Genomic DNA, 17,951 nt, shown 5'->3' with positions numbered 1-17,951 from the left:
CTAGAGCTAATCCTACAGGGAAGACATGGTGTAAACCTATGCCTTAGGTTGTTTAGCTGAAGGAGCAAGGGAGCGGGGTATGTACCCACGAACTCCTCCCAGACATGGCCTGCTCCTGCCAAGTATTCTAGCCTGGCCTAGAGTTGAGCAGGGAGGCCTTCCCCTTTAAGAAATGCAGACATTGGCTGCTGAAAGTTAGCAGGAGTACACTTTCCCTCGGGTTTGAGGGGTGTGGGGGGCTCCTGTGACACTTGTCCAAAAGCCTTGGGAGGAGGCTCCATGGGGAGACATCGAGGCTTGCTTCATTTAATGAGTTCATCTGAGAAAAGCTTTCATGTCTAAAGTTTCATAACATGGGTCCATTTACATGTAGCTCAGCAGCCTTCACTTGTGGAGCACCCGAAGTAACCCAGTGCCAGGTTCAGCTTCAACTGTCCACTTGCTATACAGCTCACCAGGCAAAAACACTTCACCTCTCCAAATCTGTTTTGCTTTTCTTTCCAACTGTCAAGTGAAAATAATAATACCCGATTTCCCTCACAGGAATGAAATAAAACTCAAAACCAAAATATATTAATATATGCCAGGAGCCAACAAACCTTTCCTACAAGGGTCAGACAGTAGACATCTTGGGCTTTCGGGATCTCTGGTAAGAAGGGATGTGGTCTCTTCTGACGCTACTCACCTCTGCTGTGGTAGCGGCAAAACAGTCTAGACAATAAGTAAACAAATGATCATGGCTGGATTCCTATAAAACTTTCTTTAGAAAAACAAATGGGGGCGCCTGGGTGGCTCAGTGGGTTAAAGCCTCTGCCTTCGGCTCAGGTCATGATCCCAGGGTCCTGGGATCGAGCCCCACGTCAGGCTCTTTGCTCAGCAGGGAGCCTGCTTCTCCCTCTCTCTCTACCTGCCTCTCTGCCTACTTGTGATCTCTGTCAAATAAATAAATTAAATCTTAAAAAAAAAAAAAAGAAAGAAAGAAAGAAAGAAAGAAAGAAAGAAAGAAAGAAAGAAAGAAAAGGAAAAACAAATGGTGGGCTAGATTTGCCCCCTGAGTCCAAGGGCTCTGGTTTGCCAACCTCTTACATATAAGAAAGGCCTTTGCACACTTACAGCATCATTTATTCCTCACTCAGTAAGTCACTTTAGTTCACTATCCCGGTCTTCCTGAAGGTGGAATTCATATGAAGCACAAGTTTACTGTGAGTACCTCTTCTGTGAAAGGCTTTATACTAGCGCTGGGGATTCAGTGCTAATAAGACAGACACTGATCATGCCCAACACCTAGAAAGGGAATCCTAACCCTTTTCTCCAACCAATATGCACCACTAAAGAGCCATTCCTTTTGAACAAGTGACAACTGTAGCTGAAACTCTCTTAATGTCTGTGAGTTGGGGACAGAGGCAGCATTACTAAAGAAGTTTAAGCTTCTGGGTGCCACACTTGAAATGACTCCTTTCAAAGTCCTGGAAGGGGCCCTAGCAATGATTCCAACCGACATACATATTCATCAAATTCACAAATGCAAGCTATTTGAATCACAATTGGTTAAGGCCCCGGTTTTTCCACTCTGAAGTCCTCCATCACACTTCCCCTCTATTAGGTGGTTTTTCTGACCTTCTCCTTTGCAAAAGCGCAGTAAACTACTCAACAGCCATTTTAAGCTACTTTTAATGAAAAACATTCACTGTTTGGACTTTGAAGTTAGGGTCTATTGGGACTTCTTTAAAAGAGTCCCTCTTTTAAGAAGCAATAATTAACAATAGATAAATAATTATTCATTCTGGCTCTTTGGTGCCCCTAGGGCCAGAGCACTGTTGGATTTTCCCAAGCTGTGATCAATTCTGGTCCAAGAACTAGCGTGAAAATGTAAAATGACAAGAAACGCTGTCAAATTTTTAAGGAAGCAAACTACCTACGCTTAGGAAAACCCAAATAAAATTAATCGTCACCAAGATTTAGAAATTTACAAGGTCACTTTCAGCACCTGGACTCTGTGATTTGATAGCATTTACCCAGCTAAGTAAAGTATCTATGAAAAACTACATGTATGCAAGTGTTTATCTGTGGGTGGAGAAGGACACACACCTATTTGAATGTATATGTGCACATGCAACTACATAAGTATATGTGATATCTATGTAAAACTCTCCCAAAACAAAATTTAAATATTAGAACTAGTTAACACTGCGTTTCCAAATACAAACTAGTAATTAAAACAACCACATTTTATTGAAAGCTGACCCTGTGCCCAGCACTACGCAAGCCCTCTAAATACACAAAACTCTATAGTTATTGTCTCCATTACAATGATGAAGGAACAAAAACATAAAATGTTAAGAAACTTCCCAAAGATCAACTTGTAAGTGATGGGGTAAGAATTTAAAATCAGGTATTTCTGACTCCCGAACCCGATTTTTAATTACCACATAGTTAGTATAAATGTAGGTGTAAATGCCCTGTCAAAAAGATGTCTTGGCAAAACTACCCAGAGCTTTGAGAATATAGCTGTTCACCAAGAGTCTGTAGGAAATTAGCGCTTGTATGTCTGAGCTGGAACAAGGGTTCAGGTACAAATCACATCTTCTCCTGGTGTAAAAGATAGGGAGGGGTTCCAGGACTCTTTCTCTTACACTTTTATCCTTTATGGTGGTGATCTATTTGTCCTTCTCCAGCTTCTGTGAGCCTCAGCTCTGACAACAGTGTCTATGCTCTCGGCCCCATTAAAGGTGGGCATCTAACACTTCTTCCTTGCACATCTTTAGAATAGACACATAGGCTATACAAGGTTTCTATAGGAGGTAGACAAGTTTTGTTTGTTTCTGTTTCTAGTAGCAAAGACATCAAGCTAAAAATGACTGAGATGCAAGAAATCTTATTAAGTGGCACAAATTTGACTTTGGGTACTGACTTAGTATGCAGATAATATACAAGATGTGATTTTTCTTGGTATCCGTGCTGTCTTAACAATTCCACTCCATTTCTTTATACTTCTGTTAGGATCCATCAGCTAAAGACCACTAGGAACAAACCTACAGTCAAACAAAGTTGACTTTATGGACCTACCACATGAGAGTGAATGTACATGATGGGGAATCATAGGGCATCTCGATAGGAGGGAATTAAAAAGAATTTATTATAGTATTTGGTTGTAGTGAGTGATTTAGAAGAAAGCTGAGGAAGTAGGACTTTATTCTGGGTTCGATGCTATCAGGAACTGGGGATAATTCTATGATTGGGTATCTTAACAAATCTTACCTAAAGGAGGGAAGACTAGCATTAGGCCAAAGTTATAACTGATACAGCAGTAGCAGTTACTTATGTGAGCCAAGATAAGAGGAGGTTTGGTCATTTTTGTGGTTTGAACAATATTCATGGGTTTTGGTCTGTGTTTGGACATGATAAAAGGGTGGTTTTGGTTTTTCTCTTGATCCATCATGGTCACATAGTGGACTTATTTTGTGATAATGTTAATGTTCATGAGGAAAGCATTGTGGCCTAGCTGTGAGTAACAGGCTAGCGACACCAAGGATTAGCCGACAGTTCTAAGCCAATTTCTGGCCATTAAGTCAGTATTTCTGAGTTTCACCTTTTGGATGTATGAGTCTCCATGCCTACTTCTCCTGCATGTAGAACACACAGGTAAAGAAAATATCTCAAACAGGCTAAGAATGGGCCTTAGGCCTCCTAAAAGATCTTTCCACATAGCAGCAGAAAACAGAGATACCACATTTTCCTTTCCTTAGTTTCCTATTTCCTTATAACATGGAAATAATTCCATCTGTAATTGTACCTAGAACACACCAAAAGATGATGCACCAAGGCCATCGGTCTAACTAAAGTAGATTAAGGAATGGGAAGTAAGTGTTAATGTAAGCTGAAACCTGAAATGTCACACAATGGCACACACTGACAGTGATCAATAAGGATTGGGTTAATCTGTGTCATAGGTTAATCTGCGTCATGGGGTGATTAGTCATAGGGGTGATTAGTCGTGGGGTGATTAGTAGGTTAATCTGTGTCATAGGGGTGATTGTAGTTAAGTGGTAAGGGAGGCTGCAGAAGATGACTTAGAACTGTTCTCAGAACGCTGGCTTTGGAAGCCCTTTTTAACCTGCCTCTCGCTTGGATAGAAAGGGGGACCCTACCCCTTCCTTTCGTCTTGAGCTCTGTCCCCTCTCCAGCCCTTTCATCCTCTTGACTGTCACCTTTTGCCTATACTTTTATTTCCCCAACAGACCCACTGACCGGTTTCTTCTGAGCAATAAGCTTCCAAATGACCTTCTGTGCTGGAGAATGAAGCATCTGACAGAGACACACATGGTTTATGTTTTCTGGGCTGTTAATAATAACAGTTGCCATCTTGATACTCTCAAATAGAAACTGAAGCTGCCTGCCAGTAGGACTTGGATTTGTGTTTCACACAATACAGTTCATACAGTTCTTCTCCTTGCATTGTTTGTATTCTCTGTAGGGTTTTCCCTGCATGAAAACTATTCGCTAGAACTGTAAGTTGTTTGCTTCTTCTGATTTCTACTACCCTATATTAATATGCAAGTTCTAGAACTTCATATAAATCAAATGAAGCAATGCAGTATGTGCTCTTCGTGTCCGGTATCTTTCACTTATGTTTATGAGACTTATTCATGTTATTACTTGCATCAGAAGTTAATTACTGCTTTTTTATTGCTGAGTAGTATTCTATTGTATTAATTTACTACAATTTGCATATTTAGTATGTTGATAGATATTTGAGTCATTTTAAATTTGGAACTATTATAGATAAAGGTTTTATAAACACACTTCTACAAGGCTTTTTGTGGATATCTGTTCTCAGTTCTCTTAAGAAAATACCTAGAAGTAGAAATCTGGGGTCAGAGGGTGGGTGAATGTTTAAATTTATATGAAACTGACAACTGGATTTCCAAAGTGATTTTATTTTACAGTCCCACCAGCGATGATATTTCTAGTTGCTCCATATCTTCACCAACATTTTATATTGCTAGTCTTTTAAATTTAGGCCATTTTACTGGGTTTTATAGCACTTTAAAGTTTTCTGATTATCCACATCAATAAAAATGCTGGATTCAATTCTTATAGATTTTTTGCTTCTATTTTTTAATTCTTATATTTTGTGAATGAAGCTAGAAATGGTTCGATTTTTTTTCTTTAAAATGGCACAAAACACACACCTATAAAAGAAAAGATTGATAAATTGGACTTCAGTAAAATTAATAAGTTCTATTTATCAAAAGACACCTTTAAGATAATAAAAAGGCAAGCCACAGGTAGAGAAAAGATTTCACATAAACAGAAACATTAATCATGCCCAAAATACATAAAGAGCACCTACAAATCAGTACAAAAAGATATATGACTAAATTTAGAAATGGGCAAAAGACTTGAATGGACATTTTACAATGAAAATATTAAAATGGTCTATTAGCACATGAAAGAATTTCTTTAATCCTTAAGAAAAGAGAAACTTAAACTACAATAAGATATTACTATACACTAAATAGAATGGCCAAAATTAATAAGTCTGAAAATACCAAGCGTTGACAAGGATGTAGAGCAATTGAACTTCTCATATACATTACTGGTGGGAATGTAAATTGGTAAATCCACTTTGAAACATGGACATAATCTACTTGGGCTAAACATGCATCTACTATATGAGCCAACAATTCAACTCCTAAGTATAGTACAAGAAAAATGAGTGTATGTGTGTTCCAAAGATGTGCAAACTTGTTCATAGCAGCTTTATTCATAATAGTCCAAACTGAAAACAACTTAAATGCCTATCAATAGGAAAAAAAAAATAAATTGTGGTATATTCATATAATAGAGTACTATACAACAGTAAAAAGAAAACGAACTATAACATGCAATGACACAGATGGCCCTCACAGATTAATGATGAGTGAAAGAAAGAAGCCAAACCCAAAATAGTACATACTGTATAACTTCCTTTATATGAATTGTATGCACAGGCAAAGCCCAGTGCTACTAATGGCTGGCAGGAATACTGATTATCTCTGGGAAGAGAATACTGACTGGGAAGGAGCATAAGGCAGCCTTCCATGTGCTAGGAATGTTCTATATCTTGACCTGGGTCATAAAATTCACCAAGTTGTATACTTGTGATTGGTGAACTTCATTGAATCTATGTTATACTTCAGTATTTTTTTAAAAATCCAGCAAAGATTACAATAGACATATTTGAGAACTAGAACTCAAACAGTAAGGAATTAGTCCCTTAAAAATACCTAACTTTTAGGGGCACCTGGGTGGCTCAGTAGGTTTAAGCCTCTGCCATGTCATGATCCCAGAGTCCTGGGATCGAGCCCCGCATCAGGCTCTCTGCTCAGCAGGGAGCCTGCTTCCTCCTCTCTCTCTCTCTCTCTCTCTCTCTCTGCCCGCCTCTCTGCCTACTTGTGATCTCTGTCTGTCAAATAAATAAATAAAATCTTAAAAAAAATACAAAAACAAAAAACCTAACTTTTAGAATGCTTGGGTTATCATTCCCTCTCAAAATACCAATTATTTATTTGTTTCCTAAGTTGAGATGGAAAATATCCTGAATGGAAGCTATCTAGTTTGTAACCACTGCCCAGAGATCCGGTTGTTAGGATTGTCTATTAGCTCTAATATGTCATGACCTCGTTTGGAAGGATTAGAAGCCCTTAAGTGCCATTAACATCCCAATATTAGATTATAGCCCCCCAAATTAACTCATATTTCTCTGGCCACTTGGTTTCACCAGTATAAATCTGGAGCAAATTACATTATAAACCATGCTTATGAGCTGTAACCACAATACTGTGATGCCAAACGGGACAGAAAATGGCAACCTGCTCAAGCATCCTGGTTTGTAGCAGCATGATTTGATGGTCATCTAGGTTTACAAGTCTGTGTGTGTGTTTGTGTGTGTGTGTGTGTGTGTGTGTGAAAGGGGGGGTGTGTTTCCATAGTCTGGCCTGAGGCAGTATGCTTTTCTTTCATAATCAGTGTTTCACAATTTTAAAAATAGTTCAGTTTCTGTTGTCTGAGGTCCAAATAGGAGCAAAACCAATCTTCAAAATTTTACTCAGTTTTTCTTTTTTTTTTTTTTTAAGATATCACTGCCTGCACTTACCCTACATTACATTAATATTAATATAAGATACACACACTGGGGGTGGGAGGTTGGAGTACCAGGTGGTGGGTATTAGGGAGGGCACGGATTGCATGGAGCACTGGGTGTGGTGCATAAACAATGAATTCTGTTACACTGAAAAGAAATTAATAAAAAAAGGAATAAGGAAAATATGACAAAAATGTTAACAATTGTTGCATCTAAGTAGAGGGTATATGGGTATTCACTGAAGTATTCTTTCACCTTTTCTGGTGCTTAAAATTTTTCAAAATAAACAGATGTGGGGGAAAAAAGAAATTAATTACTTCATAAGGTAAAAGGTACATAAGACTACAGTATCTCATACCACTAATATGTTTATTTCAATGACAGTAATTCATTTTATCCTGTTTTCCATCAATACAAAACAGCAATAAATGTGAACTTTAAGAAAAAAAAAATACACACACTGATTTGGTGGTGGGGCACGGTGGAAGAGTCAGAACAAAATCCTACTAGAGTAGCAAAAAGCCCTTTCGAGACACTAAAATACCAACGAGAGGATTACGACTTATAAATTACAGGAATACTCATATTTAGACACTCAACCATAGTATCAACATGAGACTGTGAATAAGTTTTTTTTTTTTTAATTTTTCCGTAGAGGAAAAGCTAAAGGCAAGATAAATTACATATGCATAATGAAATTTCAAAATCACTTTTTGAAAATGTAAATTTTCCTTCTCTTGTCACTAAGGCAGCTAATTCTGCTCAGAATGTTCACTCAAGTTTACCATGTAAAGTCTTCCTCTGGAGTAAATATGGTACTAAGCAAAGCAGTTTCCACACACAATCAGTAAGCTCATATCTGTGCAGAATAACATAAGGTCTAGTGATGAAATACTCACTAGCTAGAAACAAATCTTCCACCTGAGAAATATGTCCTCTTTGACTTCTGACAGCCCTTTCTTGGGATGCCTGACCAGAGAACACAGTATTGGTGTGATTGGTTGAGGTGCAAAAGTTAAAAAGTGAATTTTCTCCCATGGGAATCACAGGCTTTCCAAACTGAACAGCCAACCATACACAGAAGATCTCAATTCTGGTGACTCTGCTATGGACATGTGAAGTGAGCCCTGTTTATATCTGATATAATGCATATAAGAAAGGCTACCATTAAGCAGGAGAGAAAAGTGGATTTCATCAACTTCTGACTATAAAACCTGGATTAAAAATTTTTTTTTTTACACAAAAATGTCCAAATGTGGAGGAGTGGGGGGAAAAAATCTGTATCACAGTACCCCTGATAACATTCCTCAAAGCCACAAAAGAAACATGTCAGTTAGTTGAAAGAGGATTCTTCCTTTGGCTGGCCATCGCCACTTACTTTGAAATGGGTAAGTCTGATTTTTATTTTATTTTATTTTTTTAAAGGTTTTTATTTATTTATTTTATTTGACAGAGAGAGAGAGAGAGAGAGAGAGAGATCACAAGTAGGCAGAGAGAGGGGGAAGCAGGCTCCCCGCTGAGCAGAGAGCCCGATGTGGGACTTGATCCCAGAACCCTGAGATCATGACCTGAGCCGAAGGCAAACACTAAACCCACTGAGCCACCCAGGAGCCCCTAAGTCTGATTTTCTTACACGCTTTGCTTTTAGTAGATTTTAGATTTTTGAATTCATTGCTTTGGTGATTTGGTGATGGATCTTCAGTAAACCTTGAGGATCTGGAGTATAGTGACACTGTTAAGCATACAAGTGCAGGAATTCATATTAGCCATCTGAGCTAGCCAAAGGGAGCATTTTGTCAGATGGGAATGTGACACTAAAGTATAAAGCAGACATATATTTCAGTCCACAGTCTTAAAGGTAGATGAACTATCAATTCTATTAATAGTATTAGTATTATGTACTTCAACTTAATTTCTGAATTCAAATTCCCATTCTAACAGGCCAATGGATTATTTAGACTGTACTTCCTCACCTTCTCCATAATATATTAAGTTTCTTGTGTCTTGGAATAAAATATTGACTGGAGGCAGGGGGTGAAGAGGATTTAGAATGACCATCTGATCTCCAGTTACAGTCCATGAAGTCTCCTGTTGAGACATGCCCATCTCTAACAGCATGATCACTCGGACAGGAGCACATTTTCTGCTTTCATCTGTATGAGGCACCACTGAGCCAATCAGCTTTGGGGTCTTGCCAACAGAACAGCCAGGAAGCAGTTTGTAGATCCAAGCCGTTCCAAGATCCTTGGGTTCTTTTTCTCATCCCATTTCCCAACCCCAAGAAAATTAATTTCTAGTCCAGTAGAGAGGAAAATCTCTCTTCTGCTTTTCTTAAACTCTGACTACACCTTTAAACTCACAGTAACTCCTTTTTACCTTATCTGATAGCCCTCTAGGATAGCCCAGTGATATCATGGAGACCCGAGGGGCTCAAGCTCTTAAAGAATTAAAGTCAGAAAAGCGTATGAACTACGTCTTTCCATATTCATCCATCAAAGAAGTGAATACACAGCTGCCTATGTGATTGAATAGGGAAGAAAAATATGAGAATTAAAAAGAAAAAATTTATGTTAATATGTAGAAATATCATCCATCCAAAATTACATGGATTTTTTTTTTTTCTTGTGCAATTGCAAGCATCAAGAGGGTAGGTGGCTCAGTTGGTTAAGTGTCTGCCTTTGGCTCAGGCAATGATCCCAGGGTCCTGGGATCGAGTCCCACATTGGGCTCCTTGCTCATTGGGGAGCCTGTTTCTCCCTCTGCCTGCTCTGCCTTCTGCTCCCCCTGCTTGTGCTCGCTCACTCTCCCTTTCTGACAAATAAAGTCTTTAAAAAAAAAAAAAAAGGACCAACAAATTAATGAATGAACCAAGAAATAATGTTTCAAAAGTTCAATTTCCTAGTTAGACTGTCTTGTACCACAGAGCAAGTTTATCATCTCTGCTGTTCTATGACATTAACTAAACCATATAGGAGTCTTCTAACTATTACTAACTATTCTATAGTTAGTATAACTAACTATAGTTCTATAACTAACTATTCTAACTATATTAAAAGTTCAGCGTTTTATACCAGGATTTGTGAGTAGCATAAAAGAAACTACTACCTTCCTTGTTGCCCGCAAAGAGCCTCTTGCCTAGTTAGAGACAGACTTACATCTATATACCATTAGAAAGCAGTATAAGGCAAGGATGAAGAAAGTATTCTGTTACGGGAACATCAGACATGAGGAGATCACTTACAGACTATAGTAGATGGCAGATACCACAAGGAAACAAGAGGTCCTGAGATGGACCACAAATGTCTTTGACAGGTGGAAAGGAAAAGAGAGAAACAGCATGAATAAAGATGGAAAGGATTAGCATGGCATATTTGGGAGCAAGGAGTCTAAGCTGTCTTGAGAAAAAGATGGGCCAAAAGCAAAAAGATATGGTAGACTAGCTTAAGTAGAAGAAGAATATATTTGAATGTGATAGAAGAACTATAGCAGAACTTTGGACATCTGATCAGTGGACACCCATTAACTACCACAGCGGGAGGTGCTGTGAAATCTAAGTCCCACAGATCTGAGAGCTAAAAGGAGAACTTTGGATTAAAAAAAAATATTTCTCATTTCCCTTGCTATATCTGAGCTCCATAACGGGTTCTACCTCCAACTGAAAAGATACTCAATAATGCTGTGTTAACTGATTGATTGATTTTAGGCATAAAGGTTTTCAAATCTGGAATGAGGAAACATGGACTCCAGCTGTAGCTCTGCCACTAACTGGCTGTGACTCCACCAAGTCACTGAGCTTTTCTTGGCCTCAGTTTTCTCTACCATAAAATGAGGAGACTAGATTTAAAAATACTCAATTCTCTTGGGGCTCCAAAAGCATGTAAGTGATTATTAGTTGAACCAAGTTGCAAAAGTTTTTCTGGAAGAAACTCAGCCTGAGAGGATTTTTTTTTTTTTAACAGATTTTCTTCTAAAGCTTTTTTTTTTTTTTTTTAAGATTTTATTTATTTATTTGACACAGAGAGAGAGAGAGAGCACAAGTAGGCAGAGAGGCAGGCAGAGAGATAGAGAGGGAGGCAGGCTCCCTGGTGAGCAGAGAGCCCGATGAGGGACTCAATCCCAGGACCCCGAGATCATGACCCTAGCTGAAGGCAGAGGTTTAACCCACTGAGCCACCCAGGTGTCCCCAGCCCGAGAGGATTTTTAAAAGGAAAATAAATATCAACAAACAAAGATGAAAAGAGGATCAATGAATCTTCATTTAATTACAAGAGTAATACACTAATGAAATTACATGGTAGGTTAGAATTTCTATTTTAAACAGAAGTAGGGAAATGTAAAAATATGTTGATTCCTAACTGAAAATAAGACTTTTGATCATTGAGGTATTCTCCATTCTCACTCCAGAGTAAATATGTTCTCGGTGATCTGGATTTTCTGCTGTGACTTCCTTTTTTTTTTTTTTTTTTTTTTAAGAGTTTATTTATTTATTTGACAGACACAGCGAGAGAGGGAACACAAGCACAGGGAGTGGGAGAGGGAAAAGCAGGCTTCCCACTGAGCAGGGAGCCCGACGTGGAGCTCAATCCCAAATCCTGGGACCACGGAACAAGCCAAAGGCAGACACTTAATGCCTAAGCCACCCAGGCGCCCCAATTTTTCTTTTTTTAAGATTTTTATTTATCTGAGAGAGAGAGAGAGCACGCACGAGCAAGGAGGAGGGACAGAGGATGAGGGAGAAGCAGACTTCCTGCTGAGCAGGGATCCCAATGTAGGACTTGATTCCAGGACCCTGGGATCACGACCTGAGCCAAAGGCAGATGCCTAACTGACAGAGCCACCCAGGTGCCCCGTGATTTCCATTTTAATTTGGGAAGTCAACAGGAATTTATCAAAAGTTTTAATTTTGCTGAAATCAATTGGGAAGTTTAAAATCAATTAAAGTCTTGATTGCTGAAATCAACGGAAAGCTTCTCACAAGAGAGAATTCAGGTAATTCTTTGCCCAGTATGATGCTCGTGGTGGGGTGAGGGGAGGCTGGGAGGGCCACAGTTTCCAAAATTCACCAGCAGAACAAATCACTCAAGACATTGGGCCAATTTTTCTATCTTCCTTCCTTCCTTCCTTCCTTCCTTCCTTCCTTTCCCTCTCTTCCTTTCTTTGTTGTTATGTTAGTCACCATACAGTACGTCATTAGTTTCTGATGTGGTGTTCCAGAGTCATTGTTTGCATACAACCCCCAGTGCTCATTGCAATCCGTGCCTCCTTCATACCCATCACTGGGCTAACCCATCCCCTGACTCCTGAACCAATTTTTCTTGTTCAGATTCCTATCTTACTATAGAGTCTAGGGCACAGATAATATATTTGTACTTTTTCTGATATTTTTAAAAATCTCATTGGGCACTATTTTTTCTTTTATCCATAAAAAAGGGGAAGAAAGTTAAGATGGAAGTGGAAGCATTTTGGATTCACCAGAGATAATCTTGGATTTGTTCCTCCATATATAAGGTGTTCAAAACACCAGAGGATTGTTATACAATCACTTACAGTGAGACTGACTGTCTTGACCTTCTATACCTTGAAAATATGATCTGGAACCATACAACTGCCTTTCTCAGGAATTTACACTAGGAAATATTGAATGCATCAATTGTTGAAAGGATGTATATAGGAGATGTCAGAAAGTAAGGTCCAGGTCATGAGGGACCATGGCAAATTAAATAGTTAGAAGAGAGAAACTGAGTAAGATATACGTCGAGGGAAAGACAGAAGGAGACAGAATGAGAAGAATGGAGTAGACTCTAAGAGCAACGTAAAAATGCCATGACCAAAGCTCCTCAAAGAATACAAAAGCAGTGAATTTTTGGAATCACCTGTGACCTCCCATTTCAGTTCAGATCACCTGGGTCCTAACTACAAATGATAACTTTCCTTGCAGTAACCTGAGGAAGACCCTACTCCTTGAAGCCAAAAAGCTTAACCGACACAATAAAGAATATTTAATGCCCTATACTTACATCCAACAAATCAAATCCCAGAAGTAGGATATAGTTATATTAACATCTTGTGAACACAAATGGCAATTCAGTCCAACCCCTACATTTTACAAATGAGAAAAACTAAGGGCCAAAGAGCAAAATAAGTAGTCATTGTCACATTGCTAGTTACTGTCACTTGACTGAAATCTAAGTCTCCCATGATAGCAGCTTCTAAAATGGTTCCCCAATGATCTTCGCCTTGTGGCACTCATGTTCTTTTTTTTTTTTTCTTTTAAGATTTTATTTATTTATTTGACAGAGATCACAAGTAGGCAGAGAGGCAGGTGGGGGCGGGGCGGAGCAGTCTCCCCGCCAAGCAGAGAGCCCAATACCGGACTGGATCCCAGGACCCTGAGATCATGACCTGAGCCGAAGGCAGAGGCTGAACCCACTGAGCCACCCAGGTGCCCCGGCACTCATGTTCTTATGTGACCCCTTCTCCTTGAGCATGGGCTGAACCTAGTGATTTGTTCCTAATATACAGAATGTGATGCAATGTCACTTCAGTGATTAAACTATAAAAGACTGCTACTACCATCTTGTTTGCACTCTCTCTCTGGCTCTTCTTCCTCGCTTGCTCTGATGAAACCAATTGCCATGTTGTAAGCTGCCCTGTGGAGAGGCCCACATGGCAAGAACATGAGGGCTGCCTCTGGTCAAAGCCGTGGAAGAACTTGAAGTCCTCAGGCCAATAGCCCATGAAGAATTGAATCCCACCAACAACTGTGTGAGTAAATTTAGATGCCATCAAGCCTTGAGAGGACTACAGTCTCAGTCAGTACTTTTTGACCTTGGGAATTATTCTGAACAAGACCCAGCTTAACCATGCATACTCCTGACTCACAGAAATTTTAAGGTAATAAATATTTGTTTTATTAAGCTGCTTAGTTTGGGCATACCTTGTTAGGCAGCAATAGATAGATGATACACTCCCAATTCTCAGAACTTTTTGCTTTTCAGCAGATGCCTGCAGAGTCAACAGCAGTCATGTTTGCCTCCACCTGAATGAACGCTCTGCCTGTAACTAATCTTTGATCCCAACATCAAGTGATTTTCACTGCTCACCTTGGCAAAAAAACAATATTAAAATAATGTTGGTGCAAGTAAAGCTCAGCTGTGAGATTAAAACAAACAGAAACAAAATAGAGTTGCTGTTTCTAGAGTGACTGCAGATTTCTGTGATCTGGAAGCACTAACTCAAATTATCTACAGCTGCCCCTTAAACATTTCATCAGTAAATGCACAGCAACAATCTGGTTCCTGGTGATGTTCACAGTGAAAACAAACACTCTTGATTGATTTTTCCCTCCAATAGAATGAATTATCCATGTTATTTGTCAATGTGGGCAAACATGAGTGCTTGTTTGTATGGGGAAAGTGCACATCTTTATCACTTGTGCAGTAAAGAGAGTTACGGAAAACCAAGATTTGGATTCCATATTCAAAGACTTTGGTAGCTAACAACACCACAATATAAATTAAGGAAATGAAAACTGCCCAGGGAAAATAACTGTATTATTCCTTATTCATCCATTTATTTATTCATTTATTCCCTCACTTACTTAATAAACACTTATTATGCATCTACTATATATCAGGTGATGTTCAAGGTCCAGCAGATCAAACTATAAAAAAGATAAATTCCCTGACATCAAAAAAATTATGGTTTAGAGGAGAATGTAGATAAGAAACAGGCTCTTGGGGTGCCTGGGTGGCTCAGATGATCAAGCCTCTGCCTTCAGCTCAGGTCATGATCCCAGGGTACTGGGATCAAGCCCCATGTCTGGCTCCCAGCTTAGCAGGGAATCTGCTTCTCCTTCTCCCTCTACTGCTCCCCCTGCTTGTGCTCCCTCTGCCTCTCTCTCTCGAAAATGAATAAATAAAATCTTTTTAAAAAGAAAGAAAGGTTCTTCCTGTAAACATGATCAAATGACCATTGATTCTTTAAACTGCTCTAGATCATATTGTGTAATATAAGCCTAGCCATTCTGTCAAAACTTCCATAAAGCTTGGTGATTTGAGCCTGAGATCTGCAGTCAGTCTACCTTGTAATAACTCTGATCTGGGGTAAATTATTTAAAACCTCCATGTCTCTATTTCCTCATCAACATGGTAATAATTATATCCACAATGCATATTTCAAATACTTGACTAAACCACTTATTAATAAAAACTCTGCCAGTCCTTGACAGCATCATCTAGGACAGCATTTCAAAACCTTGTCATTGTTGACATTTGGGGCCAGGCAATTCTTTGTCATGGGGGGCTAACCTGTGCACTGTGAGAAGTTAACTAGTATCTCTGGTGTCCACTTACTAGATGCTATAGCATTCCCTCTCCTCACTCTCATAGTTGATACAACCAAAAATGCCTCCACATATTGCCAAGTTTCCCCCTGGGGGTCGAAACCACACCCAGTTAAGAACCACCGAACTCAAGTTCTTGGGGCCAAGGAAAAAGGAAACCAACATCCCAGAAGTGTTTTTAAAGTTTCACATTAATTAAACTCATCAGTGGGGCACCTGGGTAGCTCAGTCATTAAATAGTTACCTTCGGCTCAGGTCATGATCACAGGGTTCCTGGATCAAGCTCCACATGGGGTACCCTGCTCAGCAAGGAGTCTGCCTCTCCCTCTCCCTCTGCCACTCCCCCTAGCTCATGCTCTCTCTCTCTCAAATACATAAAATCTTAGGGAAAAAAAATTAAAACTCATCAAGAAAAAATGGGATTAGTGCTTGGGATCTCTTAATTCAAATATGTCCATATTACTCTTCTATGGTATGATTAATATAGAAAGGTTCAGCTTTTATAGGATAAATAAATCTTTAGGCAAATTTAGTCTTGGTTGTGACTTCCAGAATGTAAAAATTCTGAAGTGTTATCCCAAAGCTGTATACCTTTTCTCGGTCTTAAACTTTCCCACGTCAATTTCCGCTTGCTCAGTTTACTGCACTAGAAAAAACTTAATGATCTATAAATGCACATGTTCCTCTGGTATTTGTCTCCTTTTGCTTTATGATAAATGACCTTTTTTGGTAGCAAACTTCCAAATATTTCTGAAAAGTTGATGCATTATTTGATTATCTAATATGGAGATTTATCTTCAGAGGTACACTCGTGAGCTTTTAATATTAAATGTCAGTGATAACTTTTTTTCCTTTAATACCTCTATTCTGGGAGTTTTTAGTCTTGGCTTTGTAGGTGCCCAGATGCATCCATTAATTAGAAGGGGCTTGGGATAGAGGGAAGTAAAAAAGATCCTGAGTAGTCAGTGGGGATACAAAGATGAGAAGAAAAACCACTGAGTTAGATGTAAATGTGGCAAAAGAGAAAATAAGTGACCTAGAAAAGCATCCCGGTGAACTTGACACACCCTTCCTTCCACACTTGAACCTTTGGGTATTAGGCATCTGGGCTTCCAGCCAAAACCAAGCCTGGGTAGCTGGTTTTGTATGATGTCTTGATATAATCTCAAGAAGCTTCAAAACTTGTAAGAAGCTAGAAGTATCTTCCTTGGATCACATACTCATTAGCAAGGTTATTTCGTCTTTAAATCCAGAAGTCCTAAGTATATCTATTCGCTCATTAATTTGTACCCTGAAAAATCCCTGCTAAGTGAAAAGCTATTAAATTTTTTAAAATTTAAATTCTATTAATTTTAATGAGCATGATATTGCCTTACATCCCAATCTAAGATGCCCAAATACAATTTCACAGATGGAAATATTTTTCAGTTGAATAACAAAAACTTAACACAAATAACATTTAAAAGAAAAATATCGTTTGTATATAAAATGTTGTAAAATGAAGATTTATTCAAATCTGTTCTTAATGAAATTTCCTCACTATGGAAACTATAGTATCAAGTAAAATTAATAAGTGCATTTTTAAAAAAAAATTTTTTTAAAGACTTTATTTATTTGACAGACAGAGATCACAATTAGGCAGAGAGGCAGGTGGGGGGGGGTGGATAGGCTCCCTGCTGAGCAGAGAGCCCAATGTGGGGATCCATCCTGGGACCCCAGGATCATGACCTGAGTCAAAGGCAGAGGCTTTAACCCACTGAGCCACCAGGCGCCCCAACAAGTGCATTTTTGTCTGAAATTGTAATACTGAAATTTACTTCTAATGTACTTTTTATTTATTTTGGGGGAGTTTTAAAAAAGTCATTCTGGGGGAAAAAAGGATATTGTGTGAATGGTAGTATAACTGAAGAAAGACTATTATGATATAAACTAAACAGTCATCTATGTGCTGTAAGCCTGCACATAATTTTCTCCATTTATGATCACATAGGTGCTACTCAGTACCTCTAGTATGTAATGTAAGAGGACCCAAATCTTTGGCTCATGGACAGTCATCCATGGGGGAGGGGGTTGTATCTGCCCTGTGATGCCTGGGATGCATTTGACCTTGCCCTCCACACTTTATCTGATTATCAGCTGCTTACTAACAACCAAACTACTCAAAAGGTTAATACCATAACTGTATTTGGCCTCCTGTTGAGTGGTCATAGGTATGATTATTAAAGCATCATAGGCAATTCTTTCATCCAGTAAATCAAGATAATTCTAATTCATGCCTCTGATCATTTTTTTAAAAGTTTTTTGTTGTTGTTGTTGTTGTTTGTTTGTTTGTTTGTTTGTTTTGACAGAGAGAGATCACAAGTAGGCAGAGAGGCAGGCAGAGAGAGAGAGAGGGAAGCAGGCTCCCCGCCAAGAAGAGAGCCCAACTTGGGGCTCGATCCCAGGACCCCGAGATCATGACCTGAGCCGAAGGCAGAGGCA

This window comes from Mustela nivalis, assembly GCF_964662115.1.
Source record: "Mustela nivalis genome assembly, chromosome: X".
Classification (NCBI taxonomy): Eukaryota; Metazoa; Chordata; class Mammalia; order Carnivora; family Mustelidae; genus Mustela; species Mustela nivalis.
This window is presented reverse-complemented; position numbering follows the sequence as displayed.